Source organism: Callorhinus ursinus, unplaced genomic scaffold (genome assembly GCF_003265705.2).
Source record: "Callorhinus ursinus isolate GAN/ISIS: 27379988/994484 unplaced genomic scaffold, GSC_fseal_2.0 scaffold6, whole genome shotgun sequence".
Lineage (NCBI taxonomy): Eukaryota > Metazoa > Chordata > Mammalia > Carnivora > Otariidae > Callorhinus > Callorhinus ursinus.
This window is the reverse complement of record NW_027397068.1, coordinates 26,039,561-26,064,173: the sequence shown is the minus strand read 5'-3', so window position 1 is coordinate 26,064,173 and position 24,613 is coordinate 26,039,561.

The window sequence follows — 24,613 nt, the reverse complement described above, 5'->3', positions numbered from 1 at the left end:
CTAAATGTCTTACACATCTTTTGGTAGATTTATTTCTAGTATTTTATTTATTTTTTATTTTTTATTTTTATTTTTAATTTTTTAAGATTTTTATTTATTTTATGGAGAGAGAGAGAGAATGGTAGAGAGAAAGCATGAGAGGGAAGAAGGTCAGAGGGAGAAGCAGACTCCCTGCTGAGCAGGGAGCCCGCTGCGGGACTCGATCCTGGGACTCCAGGATCATGACCTGAGCTGAAGGCAGTCGCTTAACCGACTGAGCCACCCAGGCGCCCCATCTAGCATTTTATTTCTATTACAACTGCTTATTTAGAAATACAGTTGATGTTGTTTACATTTTATCCAATGATTTCACTAAATTCATTTCTTAATTCTAATAGTTTATCTGTGGATTCTTTTGGATTTTTGTATATGGGTACGTAAGTACATCAATCCTTGTTCCTTTACTTCATTTCATTTTCTTTCCTCATTGATCTAAGATCTCAAATACAATGTTGTAGCAGTGAGGATAGCTGGCATCCTTGTTTCTTGGGGGAAAATTTCCAACATTTTATTGTCAAGTATGATGTTTGCTACAGAATTTTTATATGTAACTTTTATCAGATAAAGGACTTTTTTTTATTCCTAATGTGCTGAGTCTTATTTTATTTTATTTAAAAATGAATGGGTGTTGAATTTTTTGAAATGCCTCTTTTTCATCTATTTAAATTCCACTTCAGTGTTTCTTTATACATTGCTGTATTCAATTTGGTAATATTTTATTTAAGATGTTTTGCTTTTATGTTTGTGAGAGATCTCACTGTGATTTTCTTTTCTTGCAATGTTATTGTCTCGTTTTTGTATTAAGATTATGCTAGTCTTATAAAATTGGTTAGGAAGTGTTCCCTCCCTTTCTATTCTCTGGAAGATTTTATGAAAGAATTGTTATCTCCTTAAATGCTTGGAAGAATATTTGAGGGCACAAAGTTGTTAATTACAGATTTAATTTGTTTAATACAAAAAGTACTATTTGGTTTTTTAATTTTCTCTTGTGTTAGTTTTAGTAAATTCTTTCTTAGAAGTTACTTTGTTTAGAATTTCACATTAATTGGCATATAATTCTTTGTAGTGTTCACTTTCTATCTTTTAAATGTTTTTTTTTTTTTAAAGATTTTATTTATTTATTTCAGAGAGAGAGAGAGAATGAGAGATAGAGAGCACGAGAGGGAAGAGGGTCAGAGGGAGAAGCAGACTCCCCGCTGAGCAGGGAGCCCGATGTGGGACTCGATCCCAGGAGTCCAGGATCATGACCTGAGCTGAAGGCAGTTGCTTAACCAACTGAGCCACCCAGGCGCCCCTATCTTTTAAATGTTTTTAAGACATATAGTGATATCTCCTTTTTCAAACAAGATACTGGTAATTTGTATCTTCTCTCTCTCTTTTTCTTGATTAGTCTGGCCATAGTCTTGCAATTTTAATTTTTTTTTTTTTTTTGCAAAGAACGAATATTTGCTTCCTTCTAATCCTCTCTATTGTATGTTTCTGCTTTTTGTCTTTGTTCTGTTTTCTTTGAGTTTAGCTTGCTATTTTGTTTCTTGCATTTCTTGAGGTAGACACTTAAAACATTGATTTGTAGTCTTTCTTCTTTTCTCATATATTTATTTACATTTATTTCCAAGTGTGACTTTTAGCTGTGTTCTACAACTTATGATAAGTCACATTTTCATTATCATTAGTTTAAAATTTTTTTTTTAAAGATTTATTTATTTGACAGAGTGAGAGACAGCAAGAGAGGGAACACAAGCAGAGGGAGGGGGAGAGGGAGAAGCAGGCCTCCCGCCAAGCAGGGAGCCCGATGTGGGGCTTGATCCCAGGACCCTGGGATCATGACCCGAGCTGAAGGCAGATGCTTAACGAGTGAGCCACCCAGGTGCCCTGAAAATATTTTAAAATTTCCACCATGATTTTTCTTTCACTATTGGATATTTTAGATGCATATTAATATTTTTAAGTACTGGCAAAATTTCTAATACCCTTCTTGTTACTGCTTTCTAGTTTATTCCAGTGTAACAGGAGAACATACACTGTTATTTCAGTCCTTTAGGATTCGTTGAGACTTGCTTTATGACCTAGCACATTGTCAACTTGGGGAAATAGTTCATATGCATTTGGAAAGTTTGTGTGTTCTGCATTATTGGTGCAGTATTTTATATTGTCATTTAGGAAAGATTTTTAAGTCATGCTATTCAAATCTATATTTTACTGCCTTTCTTTTTGCCCTCTTCTATTATTTATTGAGCATGCTGTGTTAAAGACTTCTCTATAATTGTTATTTGTCTATTGTTCCTTTTAGTTCTGTCATTTTTTCCTTTTTACATTTTGTGGCTATATTATTAGGTACATAAAAATTTGAAATTATATTATCTTCCTGGTGGATTGACTCTTTTATCATGTTCTTTGTTTATCTTTAGCAATGCTTTTTTGTCTTAAAGTTTACTTTGTCTGACATTATTATAGTCATACCAGTTTCTTTTGGTTAATATTTTTATAGTATATTTTTTCATCCTTTTATTTTTAAAAACTTCTTTTTCCTTATGTTTAAGATATAACTTTTATAGGGATGCCTGGGTGGCTTAGTTGGTTAAGTGTCTGCCTTTGGCTTGGGTCCTGATCCCAGGGTCCTGGGTTCAAGTCCTGCATCAGGCTCCTTGCTCAGGAGGGAGCCTGCTTCTCCCTCTGCCTGCCGCTCCCCCTGCTTGTGCTCATGCTCTCTCTCTCTCTGACAGATAAATAAAATCTTTTAAAAAAAGATATAACTCTTATAAACAATATACAATTAATTAAAAAAAATTTTAATTAAAAAAATCTAACCAACTTTGCCCTTCCATAGAAGCATATCATTTATTTTTATTTAAGGTGATTACAAATATACTTAGGTTTTAATCTTTCATTTATTTATATTTTATTTGTTCCACCTATTTCTTCTTTTTTCACTTCTTTTGTACTTTTTAATAAAAGTTTATTTATTCAAGTAATCTACATCCAATATGGGGCTCCAACGTACAACCCTGAGATCAAGAGTCACATGCTCTTCTGACTGAGCCAGCCGGGCACCCCTGTACTATTTATTTTTATTTTTCTATTTTCTCCCAATACTAGCTTGTCAGTTATAAATTCTTGTACTATTCTTTCAATGATTGCTCTAAAGTTCAAAATGCTTCTTCAAATTATTCAAACTGATGTAAATAACTAGCTTTCTCACTTCCAAGACATGGCAAGGATCTTACTACATTTGGAACTTAATTTACCTCCAATCTTTAGCTATTATTTCACATATTTTAATTTTATCTATATTTAGATCCCCGGACATTATTATTATTGCTAAATAGAGTCAATATTAATTAATTAAGTAAGTAATTTAAAAAATTTTTTACTTATTTAAGTAATCTCTATACTCCATGTGGGACTTGAATTTACAACCCTGAGATCAAGAGTTGCTTGCTCTTCTGACCCAGCCAGTAAGGTGCCCCAATTTTTTTTTTTAATAAGGTGCCCCAATTTTTATCTGCATATTTACCCTTTCTGATATTCTTTATTTTTTCTTTCATTTCATGTTCTTGACCGGGGTCACATTTCTTCTACTCAAAGAACTTTCTTTAGTATTCTATTATTGCTGATCCTTGGGTTTTGCATTCTTTCTAATTTTGCCTGAAAATTTATTTCATCTTTTTTTTTCTTTTATCTTTATTTTTTAAGGGTATTTTCATTGGGTATAGAATTCTAGGTTAGCAATTATCTTTCTGTTTTTTAAAAGTACCATTTCATTGTCTTTGGACTTTCATCATTTCTATTGAGAAGTCAATCATCAGCCCCATGATAGTTCCTTTGAAGATAATGTGTCTTACTGTCTGTCTGCTTTTATGATATTCTACCTGGTTTTCAGGAATTTTACTATGTACCCAGATGTGGTCTTTCTTCATATTTATTCTGCTTGGAACTCCTGGTGCTCCTTGAATCTATAGGTTAATGTATTTTATTAATTGTGGATAATTCTTGGCTATTCTGTCTTTGAATTTTACTTCTGCCCCATTTTCTCTTTCTTAGGCTTCTGAGAATCCATTTACATGTATGTTACATCTTTTAACCATGCCACATATATCTTTTACACTCCTTTCTGTGTTTCCTTTTTTCTCTCTCTCTTAAACCTATCTATTGACTTCCTATTCTTATTTGCTATTTTTTTTAGTTCTAGAATTTCCATTTAATTCTTTCTTATGGATTTTCTTTTGAAAGTATGCATTTATTTTCTTGAATACTACATTTCTGTTAGAGTACATGGATCTCCTGTAGGTATGATTCTACTGTCTTTTTTTTTTTTCATCTTAATTTGGACTCATTTAAATTTTATCTCTTGGATATTCTGATAATCTCTACCTTGAATGCCGTACAGAGTGTATGAAAAATTGGAGTGATACTTTGAGGCTCTGGATGATGTTATTTTCTTCTCCGTTGTTATTTTTATCTCTGGCAGGTAGATAAGCTAGTTAGTTTAATCCAATCAGGGATATAAGGCTGGGTTTCAGTATTTATGAGAGCTTGTTTATTTCTGATTAGCCCTTTTTTTACAGTGAGGTCCTTCAGGAATTTTAACTGAAATTGTGGGATGTTTATGAGGGCTCTCTCTGGAGCATCCTAGCTTCCATATTTTTGTCCCTACATCAGTGAGACTGCAGCATACTCTGCTAAGCTGTTCTGCTTCAGAGTTGCTGTTTATAACTTGACAAATGCCTTGAGAAAAGCTGCTGTGAACATCCGGCCCATTTCATTATATGTCCTTTCTCTCCGGTATCTTGCCTTTTCAAGTTCTGGTTGTCTCAGGAGCTTTTTTTTTTGGCTTCAAACATATTATAAAAATATTATACCCATGATTGCTAGTTATTCTTGTCAGGATGGCTCATCTGATACAAGTGAATTCACCATTTTGAGTAGCAGAAATTCTTTTTACCTTTGAAGATGATGATTACACAAATGAAAAATGAGGAGAGCTAATGGTTCTTACATTTGCAGAATATAGAAGCATGCATTTTTCCATTATGCCTTCTTTCTTTTTTCTATTTTTTTAAAAAGATTTTATTTATTTATTTGACAGAGAGAGAGACACAGTGAGAGAGGGAACACAAGCAGGGGGAGTGGGAGAGGGAGAAGCAGGCTTCCCGCGGAGCAGGGAGCCCGATTGGGGCTCGATCCCAGGCCCCTGAGATCATGACCTGAGCTGAAGGCAGACGCTTAATGACTGAGCCACCCAGGCGCCCCTTCTTTATTTTTTCTAAAGAAAGATTTTATTTATTTGTTTGTGAGAGAGAGAGTGTGAGAGGGAGAGCACGAACAAGGGGGAGGGGCAGAGAGAGAGGTAGAAGCAGACTCCCTTTTGAGCAGGGAGCCCAATATGGGCTCTATCCCAGGACCCCAGGATCATGACCTGAATCGAGGGCAGACACTTAACCTACTGAGCCACCCAGGCACCCCATTATATCTTATTTCTAAATGTGACAATATGTATTACCAAGTTAAAGAATACTCCAAGAGGTCATTTATGTTATACAAAACTATGTCTAAGGTATAAGATTGCTCTATAGTTTTTATAATTGGAGTAAGCTTTCAATTTTAGAATAGTATTAGATTTACAGGAAAATTATAAAAGTACAGAGTACTTGGACACCATATTCTATATCATAATTTCTTACATTAGCATGGTACATTTGTCACAACTAGGAAATCATCATTGATAGATTACTATTAACTAAAGTGCGGTTTATTCAGATTTAACTAGATTTTTTCCCCTAATGTCCCTTTTACTGTTCCAGGATCCCATCTATGATATCACATTACATTTAATCATCATGTCTCCTTAGCCTCCTCTGATCTAAGACATTTTCCCAAATTTTCCTTCTTTTTGATGAGCTTGATAGTTTTGAAGAGTTGTTTTGTTATTTTGTAGAATGTCCCTCAGTTTGGGTTTGTCTTATATTTTCTCATGCTTATACAGGTGTTGTGGGTTTTGGGGAGGAAGACCACAGAGATAAAGTGCCATTCTCATAACATCATATTAAGAGTACATGCTATCAACATGACGGTAAAAGTTGTAACAGAGTGAGGTGGTGTTTTCCAGGTCTCTCCAATGTAAAATTACTTAGCCTCCCTTTCTTACTTTGCTCTTTGGAAGCAAGTCTATAGGTGCAATCTAGACTCGAGTGGTGAAGAGTTAAGCTCTACATCATTGAGGGGTCTGTAATTTTTAGTGCTTTACTGCCTCCCTGGTTGATCCCATATTCAATTACCCTTTCTCTCTGATTCTTCCTTGAGTCTAATACCACTTCAGCATACTGCAGTTAAATTTACTTCCCCAAATTTATCTGCCTTGAAGTAAAGATGAAGACAGACTCTGGATAATGTTATAGGCATGTTAATACTGAAGACAAAAGATGATAGGATTAAACATGGAAAATAGTAGTTGAACATTTCTTTGAATATAAAAAATCTATCTTAAATTCCACTTCATAAATATAAATTTTTCAACTGCCCTTATAATTACACAGTAAGAATAAATGGACAATTAAGGTTCTAGTTCCAACTCTAATTAGCCATGTGATCTTGGGAAAAATTAGCTCAACATTTTGGTGCTCAGCTTCCTTATATCTGCAGAAGAGATATCTGGCTGGACTATAATGCCTGTCAGTTCTTTTCTTTTAATTGAAGTATAAGTAACATACAGTGTTAAATTAGTCTCAGGTGTACCATATAATGATTCAACAATTTTTTAAAAAGATTTTACTTTTAAGTGATCTTACACCCAACTTAGGGCTCAAACTTACAACCCCAAGATCAAGAGTCACATGTTCTACTGACTGAGCCAGCCAGGTGCCCCTGATTCCATAATTCTATATAAAGTCTCTACGTTCTTAAAAGGCTTAATTGATTAAAAAAGATCAAAGGACCTTTAAGCAGATATTTTATTACCCTCCTGGTAGAGTTTTCCATGGCGGCCCGTCCCTATTACAAATGCAGTTGAAGAGGTGGAATCTTTATTTTCAGAAAGCAGATTTCTCTTGTTTGGTCCAATCTCAGATAACAAGCTAGCAGCTCCCAACTGAGGGGAAATGATACAAGGGGGAAAAAAAGCCCCAAATATTCCCGTTACACTTTTAGGAAGAAAATACCAAAGGGAGAAACATAGGAATATGTATGGTTTGGAATAAACAATAGCTGTAATGTGGATCTCACCCTTACTGTCATTTTTCTCCATAATGCTACCCATAATTTAATAATTTGTGTTGGAAATGAGAACATACCTCCTGGTTCTTGTGGTATAAGAATGACATCATCCGCTTTTGTGGTTTGGCAAAAAATAAATGAAATTTCTCACCTCAAATTTCAGAAAGCAAAAAGAATTGTTCTCAAGAAGAACTTGTCATTTCCTTGGAGTGATTATGAAACCTGTCTGTGGTTATGGAGAATTTTTCTTCTCCAGGGAAAATTCATGGAAACTTGAAATTTTCCAGACTTGAGAAATAATAGTAGATAAATAAAAATGTTGAGCCTCTTGGTCTATTGGTTCAACTTTGGGATGTGATTCAAATTGTGTGCCTATGACTATGGTGGTGGCGGGGGAGAGAGAAAAATCAAGCTGAGAATAGCACTCTGAATAAGAGATGGATTGTGTCAAGGCACCGCACATGGCTATTGCTGGGTATGTGTGTGGGGAGGTGGAGATGTGGGGGAGAGGATTTAACACCCTATTCATTGGAGGTGCATATATGTCAGCACATTTCAGGTACTTAGAAACTGAGCACTTTATTTTAGTGATGAAAACCTGAAGAAAAGCTACTTGGGAAGAAGTCTACACTGAGTGCCTAGGGAGGGTGATGAAATTCTTTTGCCCATCCTGGGGTTTAAGAAGCCTCACATTTCAGCTCTAGGGCAGCTATGAGTACAGGGAGAGCAAGTTGAAGGACCCATTAGTGTGAATGATGGCTTCCTTTTACACACCAGTCAATTTTCAGGCAAGGCCTTTCATGCTGTCAGGAGATTAAAAAAAAAAAAAAAAGAGCCTTTTTGAAAATGTCCTGGAGGTGACTTCATGGCAGCAGCAGATCCCAGATTAGTCCAAGCAGCTGTTTGTTTATATTGTTCAGTTATTTTGAAAACTGTTAACCTATTGTTTCCAAGATGACAAATAAGTGGATTCTAAGGTCACTTAGAATCAAATGTTAATCTTCCTAGTGTCAACACTAGGGCAATTTGGGAAAGAAAAAGAATCCTTCCCTTCCCTAACCCCTACCCCTTTATTTTGTTACTCTACAGATTGTATTTTTTAAAAAAGCATGGCCCCTTTTCAAGGAGTGTTTTCTCTTATGATGCCTGGTTCACACAGGCCAGGAGAAATCCTTCATATCTCCTCTCCCTACCCAGGATCTTTGCTTTTTTTTTTAGATATAAATACAATAATTTTATTGATAGCACATAAGCAAATCAAACTCAAATGGGATTAAAATAATTTTAATCTTTAAAAATGATTTATTCATTTAAGTTAAAATGTTTGTTTTTTAGTTTCCTAATTTATTTTGTCTTTAACGTTGGTTGTCTCTGCCTATCTGAGGGTAGAGCTAGAAAGGAATCAGTGCTAGAAAGATTTTTTTAAAATTAAAAATAATAAAAAATTTATTACTGAGGTATAATTGACATATAAGGTAATGTTAGTTTTAGACGCACAACATATTGATTCAGCCATTCTATACATTACTAAATGTTCATTCACCACAATAAGTGTAGTCACCATACAACATTATTACAGTATTAGTGACTATATTCCTTGTGATGTACTTTTAAAAATTAAAAACATTTAAAACTCAGTTATTTGGTATCTAGATCATTCATTGATCGGGGCCTTGGAAATTGAGACTCTGCTTTGAGCAAAGGTAGCTCAAGCAGTGCTAGAATCATCCTCTCCTCAAATACCCACAGATCTAGTAGTGAGCTTGCAGCACCAGAGTACAGTCCCCTCCATTAGGGTGAGTTCCCATTTGTGGTCCAGTGGAGATTATGACAGCTCATCAAAGAAGTACTTTGAACCTTGAAAGGGAAAAGACTGGGGTCTGGACTCCTTTCCCCAAAAGATTCCTTGGTTTTTATGCATATATAGGTTTCCATCATCATTAGGTTATGACAAGATTCCACACTGTGGTCTGAAGACTCTCTGCCTGGTTCTGCTTTTCCCCCCTTTTATCTTTCACAGGTGTTACCCCCAAATAAACCACTTGCATTCCTAACTCTGTCTCAACATCTGTTTCTTAGGGGACCTACCTAACACAAAGATCAGCTAACTTACTAGCTCATTTTAACTTCCCAATAAACTTCGGATGCTTATCGAATAGTAATGATCTCTTTTTGAGGTCTCAGAAAGCTGAGGCACAAAGAGGTTGGTCATTTGGATTAGTTGCACCTAGAGACCCAGTCTAATGACCCCAGTGCAGCACCTCTTCCACTGCATGAGTCAGGGGGCTTCACAGGAATGACTGGCTTCCTTGAATGGAAGACTACTAGTTAAGAGGAAGTTCACAGGGTGCCTGGGTGGCTCAGTTGGTTAAGCGACTGCCTTCGGCTCAGGTCATGATCCTGGAGTCCCGGGATCGAGTCCCACATCGGGCTCCCTGCTCAGCGGGGAGTCTGCCTCTCCCTCTGACCCTCTTCCCTCTCGTGCTCTCTGTCTCTCTCTCTCTCTCTCAAATAAATAAATAAAATCTTTAAAAAAAAAAAAAGAGGAAGTTCACAAAATCAAGGAACATTGGAGAACCAGGCTTAGAAAAGAAGGATACTAGGGCACTTGGAAGTAGGGCTGGGCTACTTGGAAGTAGGAACTAATCCATGGTTTTGTGGAGGTGGCACTACAGGGATAGACGAATGCCTCAACTCGCCCCTCCTCCCAGGTCACTCATGACTAAGAGTCAAGCCTCTGGAGAAAGAATGATTGGTTCTGTTTGGGTCACATGACCACTCCTCTCAGAGAGGAGGGCTGGGAACCTTGAATGAAAATCCCATCAAACTCACACATAATGGAAAAAGAGATAATTTCTTAAAAGATAATAGGCATGCTATTACCAAAAGAAGCATGCTGGCAAACAACAAATGTCCTCTGCAATTCCTAAAACCACTCTTCTTTGAGTCTTTAACAGCATCCCATGTCCTGCCTGAAATCAGGGAGTGAAATCTATGTCCATTCAAGGTTATTTCTAGTCTTCAACTTTCCATTTAGTTGCCTTTTCATTGTATCGTTTGAGGGCAGAAACGATCCAGTTCTTAGATGGTGACTGATCCATAGCAGGCATCTAACAGATACTTGCTGGATGAACTTTCTTAAAGGACCCTGAGAGCTCAGCTAGGAGAATTTCCTGTTCTCCACGTGAATCTGTCTGGTTATACGTGCAGAAGTGCTTGCCTTCTCCTCCCTCCCCTCCCTGCAGCACTGGGCACTAACGCCTCAAGATGTCCGTCTTAGTCTGCTGGAGACTTGTTTATAAATATGAAAGAACAAAACGGCAGGCACTGTTTTGTCCCCCCCCATTCTTTGATGAGTGTGCCGAGAAATCTCCGTAGCCTATCCACTTATTTATTCCATAAGTGTTTACTGATAGCCTCCTGTGGTTGAGGCACTGGTGGTATGACAATGACTAAGGCAAATCAAGTCCCTGCCTTCATATAATTTATATTCCTTATGTTATGTTAACATAAGAGGCCAACAATAAACAAAGAAATGAAATTTTGCAGATTGTTCTAAGTACCACATAAAAACTACAATAGGGTAGTGGGATGGGGAGTGTCTGGGATGGTCAGGGTGATCAGGGAAGGTCTGTCTGAGGTGATGACATGTGTGCTGAGACCTGAGTGACTTGCAAAAATTTGAGGAAGAGCCAGGGGAACCCCAGGGCTCAGGCACTGGAATGGGACTCTGCTGAGTGTGTTAGAGGCTAGAAGGGGAGCCAGGTGGACTGGAACAGAGTGAATGAAGGCAGAGCAGGGGAAGATGTGGCTGGAAAGGGGGCAGGGGTCCAATGATGGACATCTGCATCAGTAAGCTGGACCAACTTATCCCTCTGACACAGCTGGCCCAGTGTATAGAGCTCATGATACTTTTAGGGCTCTTGAAAATGTTTTAATTTCTTGTAAAAGAAACAGCATAATGGGCACCTGGGTGGCTCAGTTGGTTAAGCGATTGCCTTCGGCTCAGGTCATGATCCCAGGATCGAGTCCCGCATTGGGGTCCCTGCTCGGCAGGGAGTCTACTTCTCCCTCTGACTCTCCCCCACTCTCATGCTGTCTCTATCTCATTCTCTCTCTCAAATAAATAAAAATCTTAAAAAGATAAATAAAATGTTAAAAGAAACAGCATAATAATAGTGAATATATAATAATGAGTCCTGCCTGGATTATATTCATCTTTCTACCAAGATAGTCATAAAATATAATTTTTATTTTTATTTTTTCATGGAGGAAGGAGCACACAAAGGCAAAATTGCCCAGGGCTCATGAAGCTCACAGTGTGGCGCTGGTGGTGAGGATGTGCTTTCTAATGCAACCAAGTTCCATCTGAACCATGAGCATTTTCTTCCAAGTTATAAAATTCTCTAAGATTTTCAAGCATCAGTTCTTCATAAGTTTCTTCAGCAGTTGGCTACCTTGAAGCACATTTTCTTTCTTTTTTTTTTTTAAAGATTTTATTTATTCATTTGAGACACAGATACAGAGAGAGAGAGAGAGAGAGAGAGAGAGAGAGCATGAGCAAGGGGAGAGGCAGAGGGAGAGGGAGAAGCAGGCTCCTTGCTGAGCCAGGAGCCCGATGTGGGGCTCGATCCCAAGACCCTGGGATCATGACCCGAGCCTAACGCAGACGCTTAACCATCTGAGCCACCCAGGCGCCCCTGAAGCACATTTTCTGATAACAAAACCCCAGATACCATAACAGCATCTATATTTCTAACAAAGAATTTCCGGGGACTGGGACATTGCAAAGAAGTAGCACAGTATGTCGTGAGAAGTTCTCTTAAGTCTTAGCTCCTGATAAGCCATAGGACATCCTTTACTTGCTTTGGTGCTGGAAAGGAACGTAGACTGATTTCTGTGATTTATCTGTTTGTTTTTTTTTAAGATGCTGTCAGCAATGTTATCTTGAAGTACAAATAATTTGCTATCTATAGAAGACAATTCATATGGTACTCTCATGAGGGTAGTCAGGATGAAGATTATTATGATCTTAATGCATTTTATAAATGAGGAGATGGGGGGCGCCTGGGTGGCTCAGATGGTTAAGCATCTGCCTTCGGCACGGGTCATGATCCCGGGGTCCTGGGATCGAGTCCCACATCGGGCTACCTGCTGGGCGGGGGGCCCGCTTCTCCCTCTGCCCACTCCCCTTGCTTGTGTTCCCTCTCTCGCTGTGTCTCTCTCTGTCAAATAAATAAATAAAATCTTAAAATAAAATAAAATAAAATAAATGAGGAGATGGATGAGAAATCCATAGAACTACTAATTGGTGGAACTGGAACTCATGTTAAGACCTCCAGACTCCAAAATGGCATGCTTTTAACGTTATAGGAATTACTGTTATTAATGGATCTAGAGGTAGGCCCTGGCTTCTGGTAGATGATCAATGAAAATACACTGAAGACTAATAAAATAAACTATTTAGGAGCCTCTGAAAAAATGTTTCAAGCTGCGTGGTTCAACAGAAATAAGTGGGAAGAGGTAATGAGATGAAAAGCATTCACTAACACCTGAATTGTTTTAGAGTTTCTATTAGTGGGTATCTGCACTTGCCTAGTTTTCATATTCAAAAGACTAAGGCAGGGGCGCCTGGGTGACTCAGTCAGTTAAGCGGCTGCCTTCAGCTCAGATCCTGATCCCGGAGTCCTGGGATCAAGCCCCATATCAGGCTCCCTGCTCAGCAGGGAGTCTGCTTCTCCCTCTGCCCCTTCCCCCTGCTCCTTCTCTCTCTCTCTCTCTCTCAAGTAGATAGATAATCTTTAAAAAACAAAGAACAACAACAAAAAAACCCAAAAGACTAAGGCAGGAAACATTTATGTGGCAGGACAAATCTCTAGAATATTTTTTCCTTCTTTAACCTTTATTACCTTATCAAACTGTATTTATTTATTTATTTATTTATTTATTTATTTTATTAGAACTTGGTGGCAACACAAATGTGGAAATAATGAATTAGAGAATCAGTTGAGTGTGTCTGCAAACTCTTTGGTTATCTCGATGAACTGAAATTACCCAAATTTAAGTGAGCTCAAGAAGAATTTATGGGCTGTTTACTACATCTTCCTAGTCTTGTGGGAGAAAGAAACAGAAATAACCTTTCTGTAGAATGTGAGCTTTTTGAGGTCTGTAGAATGTGGACTTTAGGTCTAGCTTACCTTTATGTTCATAGATCACAGCACATGCCCTGGGGTATGGAGGTATGCTCTATGTTGAATCTGTCTTCAGTTAAAATCAGCTCTTGAAACCTGGTGGTAAATCTAGGTTCTAGATACTCAAAACAAAAATTTGCAAGACACTCCTCTGTGTTTATTGCCCCTTAAATTCCCATTATCTCTCTTAATTTGTTTGTTCATCTAAGTCTTAAACCCAGCCCTCGGTGACTTTTCTCTTATCCTGGGACCAGGGGATCCTTTCATCTTTGGTAGTGAATAGGCAGGCATCTGTGAAGAAACAGACTTATTACTATAAAGACAAGAGAAAAGGCAGATTTGGGGTGGGCCACAACTGTGATCTAAGAAAGAAGAGAGCTGAATTAATACTAAATTTGGCAACTTAATCCTAATGTTTTGTTGCTGTAGATAGCATAGAAATGGTGACATCCCGGACAAGATCTTCTGAGATGAGACCATTTTGGCCCAGTTCCTTAGCTTGGAAGTTCGGTAATTCCACTCTGAAGACTTTCTGGGTTAACTTTCAACAACTAGGTTTATGAAACTCACAAAAGAGACTGACATATAAGCTGAAATATTAACTTACCAATTTGTGTTGGTAAATATTCCTTTCTGGTGCCCAGGATATTCTGCTCACTAGTCAGTGGTCCCAGGAAAGCAGGATTTCTATTCAAATAATTTCCAGGAAGGAATAGAATCAGAGCAAAGAAAGGTAGATGGCTTTCTGGACAGATCATATCAGCTGTGATGAATCTTCTGGACCATCCTTGCCCAAAAGCAGACTGTACCTTCTTGAATGGGCAGAAAATCTGTGTTTAGTAATCTAGTGCTTTTCTCTGTATGATGCTAGAATACAAGAATATCCCCTCACCCTTCTTGATATATAACTCAACTTCCTCATCTGTAAATGGGGAGAATACTAACCGTACTGGCCTCTAAAGGTATTGCAAGGATTAGTGAGTTAATATATGCTGAACACTTAGAATAATATGCCTGGCGCATAGTACTACACTCAAGGCATGATTAGCTATTGTTATTATTATTATTTAATTTAAATTCAATTAATTAACATATAGTGTATTCTTAGTTTCAGAGGTAGAGTTTAGTGATTCATCAATTGCATATAACACCTAGTGATCATTCCCGCAAGTGCCCTCCTTAATGTCCATCACCCAGCTACCCCATCCCCCCACCTACCTCCCTTCCAGCAACTCAGTTTCTTCTAATTATTTTTATTATTATTTTCCCAGACTCCTTGCAGACAATTTTCCTTCTGCTATGTTATTTTTTCTAGAGACTTTCTTAATAGAAGTATTTAGATATCAACTTTCTCAATTATGGTCTCATTCTGGTCATGCTTCCCTGAGGTCACAGCCTAATCACCTGGCTTGTTTTAGATGTCTCAGAGTTCTCCAGCCACACATTTACTGTTCACTACCCATTTCTACATGTGGCTGATATGGTCGACTTTGCATTGTTTTCTTCTAGGTGTGCTCTTGGGGAATAACTAGAAAGGTAAAAATCCTCAGACAGATGGTTTTATCCTTATAAATTGAGATGTCCTAAGTCTAATTTCCTTTCACTTTGATAAACGAAGACCAAAACTTCCTGAGAAAATTTACATTATATTCTTGCCTTTGTAGTGACATTGACCTGAGTCAATGTGTCATAGATCAGAATGAACCAAATGGACCTCAGGATGCTAATCTTTGTCTTCTCCACTCTCTGGACTCTCAAGCTAGATCTTGGCATCTCCTGCTCAGGAGCACTGCAACTCCCCAGATCTGTGCTCCACATGCCTGTGTCTGTGCGCCTGCCATCCCAGCCTCCCCAACCCCTTCCCCTGTTTTATCTCCTACCCATCTCACACCCACCCAACTTGCCCACCCCTGCCTACCTTGTCCTCCCCTCTCAGATGGAACCATGTAGTATGTGTCATACGTTGTTCCTCTCTTCCGAGTAAATTTTTTCTAAAGATTTTATTTATTTATTTATTTGACACAGAGAGACACAGCAAGAGAGGGAACACAAGCAGGGGGAGTGGGAGAGGGAGCAGTAGGCTTCCCGCCGAGCAGGGAGCCCGAGGCGGGGCTCGATCCCAGGACCCCGGGATCATGACCTGAGCCGAAGGCAGATGCTTAACGACTGAGCCACCCAGGTGCCCCTCTTCCGAGTAAATTGGCACCAATTTGTGGAAACAAAATACCTTTCCTTCTCGACGCACTCATTGTTGGCTGTAATTAGGAAGAGGCAAGGGGGAAAAGGATCTGGGAAGGGTGAGTGAGGCGTTCAGGATATAGATATATTATCATCCCGATACGTCAGTCGGTTTTGTGGTGTTTGGAAGTCCCAAGTGCATGGGTGTTGCAGTGATCGAGAGTCAGGACAATTAGGAGGAGGATAAAAATCCCGTCAAGGATGATTAATAAATTGCATACATTAATAGTATACAGATGAATACTCAATCTGATATTGTATTATGGAATTTCCTGTTTCAGAAACCGAATCTGATTATTATTTCAACAGAACTTACAAAACCTGCTTGCTAGTCTGATTTCACAGCATGGATTTATTATCAAATTATATCTATCATAAATGATTGAGTATGTTTATCACTTCTAAAGGTAGCACTGTTATCAGTTAATTTAGTATGGATGTTTTGTTGTGTAAAGTTTCTCTATGTTAGTTTCATAAGTTGTAAGTCATTCTGGGGGAAGGGGAGAATGGGGCATTATTTAACGGGTGTAGTGTTCTAGTTGGGAAGAGGAAAAATGTTCTGGAGATGGATGGTGGTGATGGCTGCACAACGTGAATGTACTCAATGCTGCTGAGCTGTACATTTAAGAATGGTAAGTTTTATGCTGTTTATTTTCCCACAAGTAAAAAGAATGAAAGTCACTCTTGCTTGTGATAAAAATTTAAACAGCATGGAAGGATAAAACAGTAAAGTTTGTCTCTCTGCCTTTTACCACCTATTCTCATTCCTCAGACGTAACCACAGCTGATACCCTTTTAGAAATCTGTTATAAATCAAGTGTATATATTTATGTAGGACTATGTTACCATTTTTTAAAACACATACTGTTTGGCCCCTTGCCTTTAGTACTTAACAATTTATCTTAAATACATATATATGTATTTTATTAAAAATTTTTTTTTCATATCAACACCTATAGAGTCTCTTTGTTTTTTAAAAAAACAGTATGATATTTCTCCTATTACCAAACATTTAACTTCAGTTATAATGTGATACAAATGTATTTCAGTTAAAATGATGATCCTTGCTCTTTTCTGACATCTGGCTCATTATCTGGCTCTGCCATTGTTTCTCATATTCAGTCGTTCATTCCAAACAGATTTGATGAGGTTCTAGTGTGGGTTATGTTATGCCCTTGACAATTCTAAGCAGATACTTGTCCTCCAGTGCCATAAGGAGTTATCGTTTATCTTCATAACCTCATTTCACCATTCCATTCGTGTTGGCTCAGGAATACTCTAAGCATACAAGGTATCTGTTGAATTAGAAAAAAAAAAAAAAAAGTCTGGGCTGCTTGTTTACAAACTTGACTATAAACCTGATTTAGAGTACTTTGTACACATCAGCACCTACTGCCCCTAATCTTCATTAGATCCCCTGGACAGGTGGTTCTAGGATTTCTTCCCCACAGCCTATCCCTCTTAATTCCCTTTATTCCAATTCTTTCTTTCTTCCCCTTGAAGCTGCTGAGTCTCCTCCCTCTTCCACTTCTAAGAAACCCCTTCCTGTAGACCTATAGACCCCTTTCTTCTGCCCTTTTTAGATTTTCTTAAAGAGTTGAATGCATAGGAGATGCAGAGATACTTCTACTATAGAGAGGTATATACCAGAGGTGTCCTTTGTCCTGGGGACAGAGAAGGATTCCTGATAACCCCTGCCCCCTCCCTCACTGGAACATGGATTTACTTTCCCATGAATATCAAAAGTGCACTGACTAGATTCAAGGACAACAGTAGCTCTGCAGTTCACCTGTATATGGGGTACTCAGGCTCCCCTGTGGCTGCCTACAAAGCCAACCACCCTTTGCCATATTGTTTCTCTGGGAAAATGTGTCCAAGTTCCCAATAATTGACCTGTCAATGTCTATTTTGGAATAGAGCCCATTTGTAAGCTGCAAATAGCTTGTTCTTTTTCTCAAACATATTATCTTTCTCTTGTTTTTTTCTTCACACAAAAGTCTGTAAAATAAGTATCTTGGTTGATATAACTCATATTTTATTGATAAAAAAATCAATCAACTCCTGTATGGGCTCCAATTTGGCCAAATTTTGTAATCTGCCTTTATATTGGTTGGAATTAGAGGGGATGAGGAAGTGGACGGGCTAGTAATAAATGTTTCTTGCATTAGCAGACACTTTCTATTTTAAAGTAAGAGATGGTACTCAAGGAGAAATGTTATGAAGGAAAGCTCGTTTGCTATTACTGATGTGTGGTGAATATAGTGCCCTTATCTTGTGTTCTCCAAACAAATCTGCCCTCATGGATATCATCCAAAGCCATGGGAAAGATAAATTTAGGAAGGGAAACCCAATTAGGAAAGTTCATGCTGGGGGATATATAAAAGGAAAACCACAACAATAAATGTTCCAAAGAGTGAAAAACAGTAATAAAAAAAATAAATAAAAATAAAAAGCAAAGGCAGACAGGCGGGCCAGCATCCAGAGAGAATCATAAATAGTAGAATGAGGGCATTCAAATGGGAATTTCTGTGGATTAGGACCTAAGGATCTGTTTAGGGGGGCTGAGTTTAAAACCCAAGTTTTCTCAATAAGCTTGTTTTTATACACTCCTTTTTTCTCTTTATGAAAACAAAACAAAACAATTTTTAAAAGTGATTAACCAGTACATTTTGGGGTGGGGGTCGTTTTTGAAATGTCAGGGGCCTTATCTGTCAAGAAGAGATGTGTTATTTTGATTTTTCTACTTTTTTTTTTTTAAGTTTTTTTTGTTTTGTTGTTTAAGTAGCCTTCATGCCCAGTGTGGAGCCGAATGTGGGGCTTGAACTCATGACCCTGAGATCAGGACCTGAGCTGAGATCAAGAGACAGATGCTCAACCGACTGAAAAAGACAGTACATTGATTGTGGGTCAAACACTGATGATTTGGGGCTGAATTATGTTTCCCCCAAAATTCATGTGTTGAAGACTCAAACACCCACTACCTCAGAATCTGACTGCATTTGGAGACAGGGTCTTTACAGAGGTAATTAAGTTAAAATGAGGTCACTAGGGTGGGCCCTAATCCAATATGACTAGTGTTCTTATAAGAAGAGATTGGAGACAGACATGTACAAAGGGTTAATGGTGTGAAGACACAGGGAGAAGGCAGCCATCCACAAGGGAAGGAGAAGGAGAGATACTGGAACCTACCCTTCCCTCATAGCCCTCAGAAGGAACCAACCTGGCTGACACCTTGATCTTGGAATTTTAGTATCTACAACTGTGAGCAAATACATTTCTGCTGTGGAAGCCACCCAGTCTGTGGTACCCTGTTATGGCAGCCCTAGCAGACTAGTAGACTGATTATACCCTCATCCTTAGACCTGGAGAGAAAATGAAACGGGAAATCTAGCTTGTTGGAGAGTTAAAAAGGAACAAATGGGAATAGATACGGTAATGTCCCTAGAAGCCCAAAGGGCTAAGGTTGCTGGTTCCATGAGTGTATAGCCTTAAGCCAAAACTGGCCTCCAAAGGAAGAGGCTGCTGGCCATTATTCAAGGTTCTAATTTGTCTTCCCAGGGAAGAAGCGGACTAGGTGAAATAACCGAATTCATTTTCAGCTCCATGTGAACTCTGAGTTTTACAAAATACTCTTCGGTGAAGTAGACCGTTTCCCTCCACATGCGTGGGAAGAAGTTTATAATTAGAACATCCTGGGGAACTTCTTCTAATTGTTGCATACCTGAAATATCACAAAAGAGAATGTAGGTAAAAAATTAATTGGAATCATTGTTTTTGCCTTTGTCATTACAAGAAACTACAAGAATAAATGCTTTATGGCCTTGGGCACTACAAAGCCTTTATCAAGCCAAGACAACAGGGGTTTCTGGAAGTTTGTGAACTTGAGAACTCCGCACGGTGTGGGGAGAGCAGAGCTTGGGGCCAAAAAGACATTCTGTTCAGAGCACAAAAGTGATATATTGAACGACACCCCGCCTGTCCCCCACTCAAATCCCAGATGCAGGTTGGTAACCCTGAAGATTTACAGAGGGAAAAAGGAATATTTTACAGAAAAAAATGAAGGTTTTTCCCTTCTCTAAAACTGTCCTCTCAAACATGAGATTTTCAAATCTCTGGAAGTCTCTTGACCCTGGCCTGAATTCCAGTGCAGAGGTTAGAAACCTGGATTCTAGAAGCAGACTGCCTGGGGCACCTGGGTGGCTCATTCGGTTAAGCGTCTGCCTTTGGCTCAGGTGATGATCCCAGGGTCCTGGGATGGAGTCCCGCATCAGGCTACTTGCTCAGCAGGGAGTCTGCCTCTCTCTCTCTCTCTCTCTGTCAAATTAAAAAAAAAATTTTAAAAAAAAAAAAAAAAAGGCTGGTTACCAGTCTTTGGATTTCAGCTTGTTACCCAGCTGTGTGAGCTTGGATCAGAACCAAGCCTCAGTTTTATCATCTATAAAATGGGGATACTAATGCAGTGCACTTATTTCATAGAGTTGTTTAGAATGTTGAATGGGATATTCCAGGTGAAACACAGAATCTGTCCTGTGGTAAGTACTAAAAAAATACTCGTTTTTATCATTCAGGCTTCAAGGATGATTCTATATGTAAGTAGTGAGATGGGCACTGTTGTCCCTTTGAATTTGGACTTAAGTGTTTGACAATTTGGAGTGTTGTGGGCTCTGAGCTACCAGTTCTGTTCTGTTTATGCTGATGCTATAGAGGAGGTGGGGTTTGGTTTATTTTCTTTTTGGTAACTATTCTGTATTTTAGCATTGTTGTTTAAGGCTGATGTTTGCTTATTGATGTTTTGTCTAGATGGTCTATGCATTGATGAAGGTGGGGTATTAAAGTCCCCTACTATTACTGTATTGCTGTCTATTTTTCCCTGTAGGTCTGTTAATATTGGTTTTACATATTTAGCTGCTCCTATTGAAGTACATAAATATTTACAAAAGTTATATTCTCTTGCTGGATTGAACCCTTTATCATTATGTAATGCACTTCTTTGTCTCTTAATACAGTCTTTGTTTTCAAGTCTATTTTTTCTGATTTAAGTACAGCTAACCCAGCTTTCTCTTAGTTGCATTTGCATAGAACAACTTTTTCCATTTCTTCACTTTCAGTTCGTATGTGTCTTTTGCATCTGAAGTGAGTCTCTTACAGGGAGATATAGATGGGTCGTCTTTGTTTGTTTGTTTAATCCATTCAGCCACTCAGTCTTTTTTTTTTTTTAAGTAATCTTTACACCCAATGTGGGGCTTGAACTCACAACCCCGAGATCAAGAGTTGCCTGCTTTACCCACTGAACCAGCCATGCACCCCTATGTCTTTTGATTAGAGAATTTAGTCCATACTATCCTGTACTTTAAATATAGGAGTTTTATATGAAGAATAAAGTAATATCAAAGTTAATGTGGGCATGTACATTTATATAGCTCTATGAGAGAATTAGATCAGGCTTCAGAAGAAGTTTAATTTGGAAATATAAAATTTGACCACTTCTACTTTGATTGCCTTATAAGTAGTGTCAACCCTAAAAATAAAACTGCCAGTTATTTTACCGGCAATAACGGGTTTATTCATGAATAGCAGAGAATTGCAATCCCGGATGAGCAAGCTACAGCCTAAACCATTGGCAAGTCCACCAGACAAAGGAGAAGCATGCTTTTTTTAATAGAGGAAAGGTGGGGGGATTGGGAAGGCTGTTATAAACAAAAAGTCAACTGGAAGTAAACTGGAAGTTTGAATATAGTTGCTTTTCATTGGCTGAATTGTGATTGTATCTCATTGGCTGGGCTATTGTCTGGGAGGAGGAAAGCCTTTCTTCTTCCTGCTGGCATAGTAAAGTAGTACTGGTTTCTTTCTGTTGGATTTGCAATTGATGACCAGTGGTAGGGCGTGAGAACTCCCCCTGCCAAACCTCCCCACTCCATTTTAGTGAGGTTTCCTTTTGTTAATTTTCACAGTAACATGGGACACAGTGCCCAGTGTGGTGCTGAGTATGGGACAGGGGCTTAGTGAGTTCTTGTGGATAGTTTGACAGATATTTTAGATGAGTCTGAAAGCCCTGTGCAGCACAGAATCATGTGGAAGGATATCAGAGGTATCAGGGGATGCACCAATCTGGTGGTTTTTCAGTGTTTTTTTCTGGATTTTTCCAACACTGTTATATCACTCAGTGTCCCAGCAGGAAATAGATAGCACACTCAAATGGAGGGATAGGAAGATGATGGAATAAAGGGACAATTCAAAACATCTTGGTAAGATGTGGGCAACCCCACAAAGCATAGAGCAGTATGCTGGAGCTGTCACAGTTGGTTGCTAACACCTAAGACTCGAGGGGACGGTGGAAGGATGGATTATTGGAACTTGAAGGGGGCTGTCTGACAAAAACTGTGATCTTTGGTGGAAGGTGTATCCTCCTTTTGGTGGAGGGAAGGAGCTGGGGGGAAAAGGTTCTGATCTCCCTCTTCCACCCGTCTTTTCCTCTGTGGAAGCCAGATGACAAAGGAGTCTTATTGAAACCATCTATGGTCAGTTCCTGGGGCAACAGAGCAGTGTGAAGAGAGGTGGAGAGCAGACAGGGTGGGAAACAGTAGATACCCAGCACAGTCACCTTTAGTGTTATTGTTTTTTTTTTTTTTTTAAGATTTTATTTATTTATTTGAGACAGAGAGAATGAGAGAGAGAGCACATGAGAGGGGGGGAGGGTCAGAGGGAGAAGCAGACTCCCTGCCGAGCAGGGAGCCTGAAGCGGGACTCGATCCAGGGACTCCAGGATCATGACCTGAGCCGAAGGCAGTTGCTTAACCAACTGAGCCACCCAGGCGCCCACCTTTACTGTTATTGTTGACTTAAGGAAACAACATGGAAAAGAGTCGGACCATCTGTTTGAATCTGTTATGTGGGATAATCTTTAGGAATGCGCATGCCGGCTGATGCAGACTATACCCCTGGCCTATTTATTAGCATTTCTTCCTCTTTTTTTCATCCTATGCTGCTTACTTCTCTTTCACATTTGACTGTTATTGTAATGAGGGGAGCAATTCATTTCAGTAGACCTCCATGAAGCAAAGTAATTCCAGCTACTGTGAGGGACAGATGATATCGGGGATTGCATCTTTTATTTTTCTGTCTCTCAGCTGCTAAGGACTCAGGTAGTTTGAATCCAGTGAAATTTTATTGACTTTGAAAATGGGGTTGGTACAATCAATAACTTAGACATTTAAATTAATCAAGTAATTAATAGTTGTAGCCTAACCTATTTCCAAAAGGGAGTTAATTTCACCTGGAAGTGTGAGGTTAGAGGAAGAAAAATTCCTCCAGGATCACTTTGTGGTGTGAACACCAATCACTCATTTTTCTGTAGGCATATGTTGACTTGTGATCAATGGGTATGCCCATAAATGTTTAACAACTCACTCTCTGGATAAAAAGGCCTGATTTGTAGCATTGGTCTATTACTGTGGTATAAATACTCCCATCATGGCCTATTTCCAGTTACAAATACAGTATCTCTGACTGTGGAGTTGGGAAGAGACACACAGAACTGGCTCTGGAGAGCCTGTAGATGCTGACTCCAGCACACCACTGCATGTAATCCCTCCTTCCCTAACAGATAGATACAAACACTGTGGGCATGTGGAATTTCTCCCTAGCTGTCCCTAAGTAGGGCCAGGACTGGAAGTCTCGGGCTCATTCATCACACTGTAGGCCTTGGGAATGGATTTAGAGTCATTTATTCTGCAGTAGGACATGAGGCACCCTGCTGTTTTGTTAGGATCTTTGATGCTTACTAGAGAAGTCTTATCAAATCATTGCCAACTTATGAAAACAATCACAGTTGTCAGCATATTCTTGTTCATAGGTGAGCACATTTTCTTTCTCTTTTATCATTTGCCACTGTGAGGAATCACCTAGAAGCATCTAGGAAGTGAAGTTGTATGTAAATTTCTTAAAGTTTTAACTCTTTCTCCCTTCCACTGAAAAGAATAGAACATTTCATTTCCTAATTTTTAGAAATGATTGAAGTTGATTTGTATAAATGTGGAAAATAATTTAACTCTTTTTCTATAAAAGCCCAGAGCAGAATATGCATTTCTTTCTTAAGAATATTTGACATGTTGATATTTATAGCATCCTATATGGTTCCCATTTTATATACATTTCATATTTCATTATGTGATACAGTATACATTTCCATGTGTATTATAAATATCAAACATGAGTATAATATTAAGTTAGAATAAGGTTACAATAAAGTTAATACTAAAATAAGCAACAAACATTCCATCTATTTTTAATCTTATTTAACTTAAAGTTGTTCTATATTATAAACTAAAATGTGCCAAAAGTTATAGCCATGTAGCAAATGGATCTGGACAACATATTTTAGCTATTCACCAGTTATTTCTATTTTATTTACCCAAATGAATACATTCATGTGCTCTTTATTTCCAGTACAAAATCCAATTTATTTACAACAGATACTCAACAAAATTAAATATATGTTTATGGTGATATAGTTTTATTATATGTGTATATATTTTTAAAGATTTTATTTATTTGAGAGAGAGAGCACAAGCCAGGGGGAGGGATGGAGAAGGAGGCTCCCTGCTGAGCAGGGAGCCAGGAGAGAGAGAGAGAGAGAGAGAGAGAGAGAAAGAGAGAGAGAGAGAGAGACACGGGGCTGGATCTCAGAATCCTGGGATCATGATCTGAGCCAAAGGCAGATGCTAAACTGACTGAGCCACCCAGGAGCTCCTAGTTTTATTATATTTTTATGAGAAGGGAAAAATAATATTTCTTATATGTTAAAATGCACACCTGAGCTATCTGTAATTGGGAAGAATTTAGCTAGTTTTCTAACTGGCTTTCTTGTTTATTTATTTTTGATAAACATAGGTTTTAAGTCATAGATTTTAGCTAAGGTAAGGTAGATAGGCTTATAA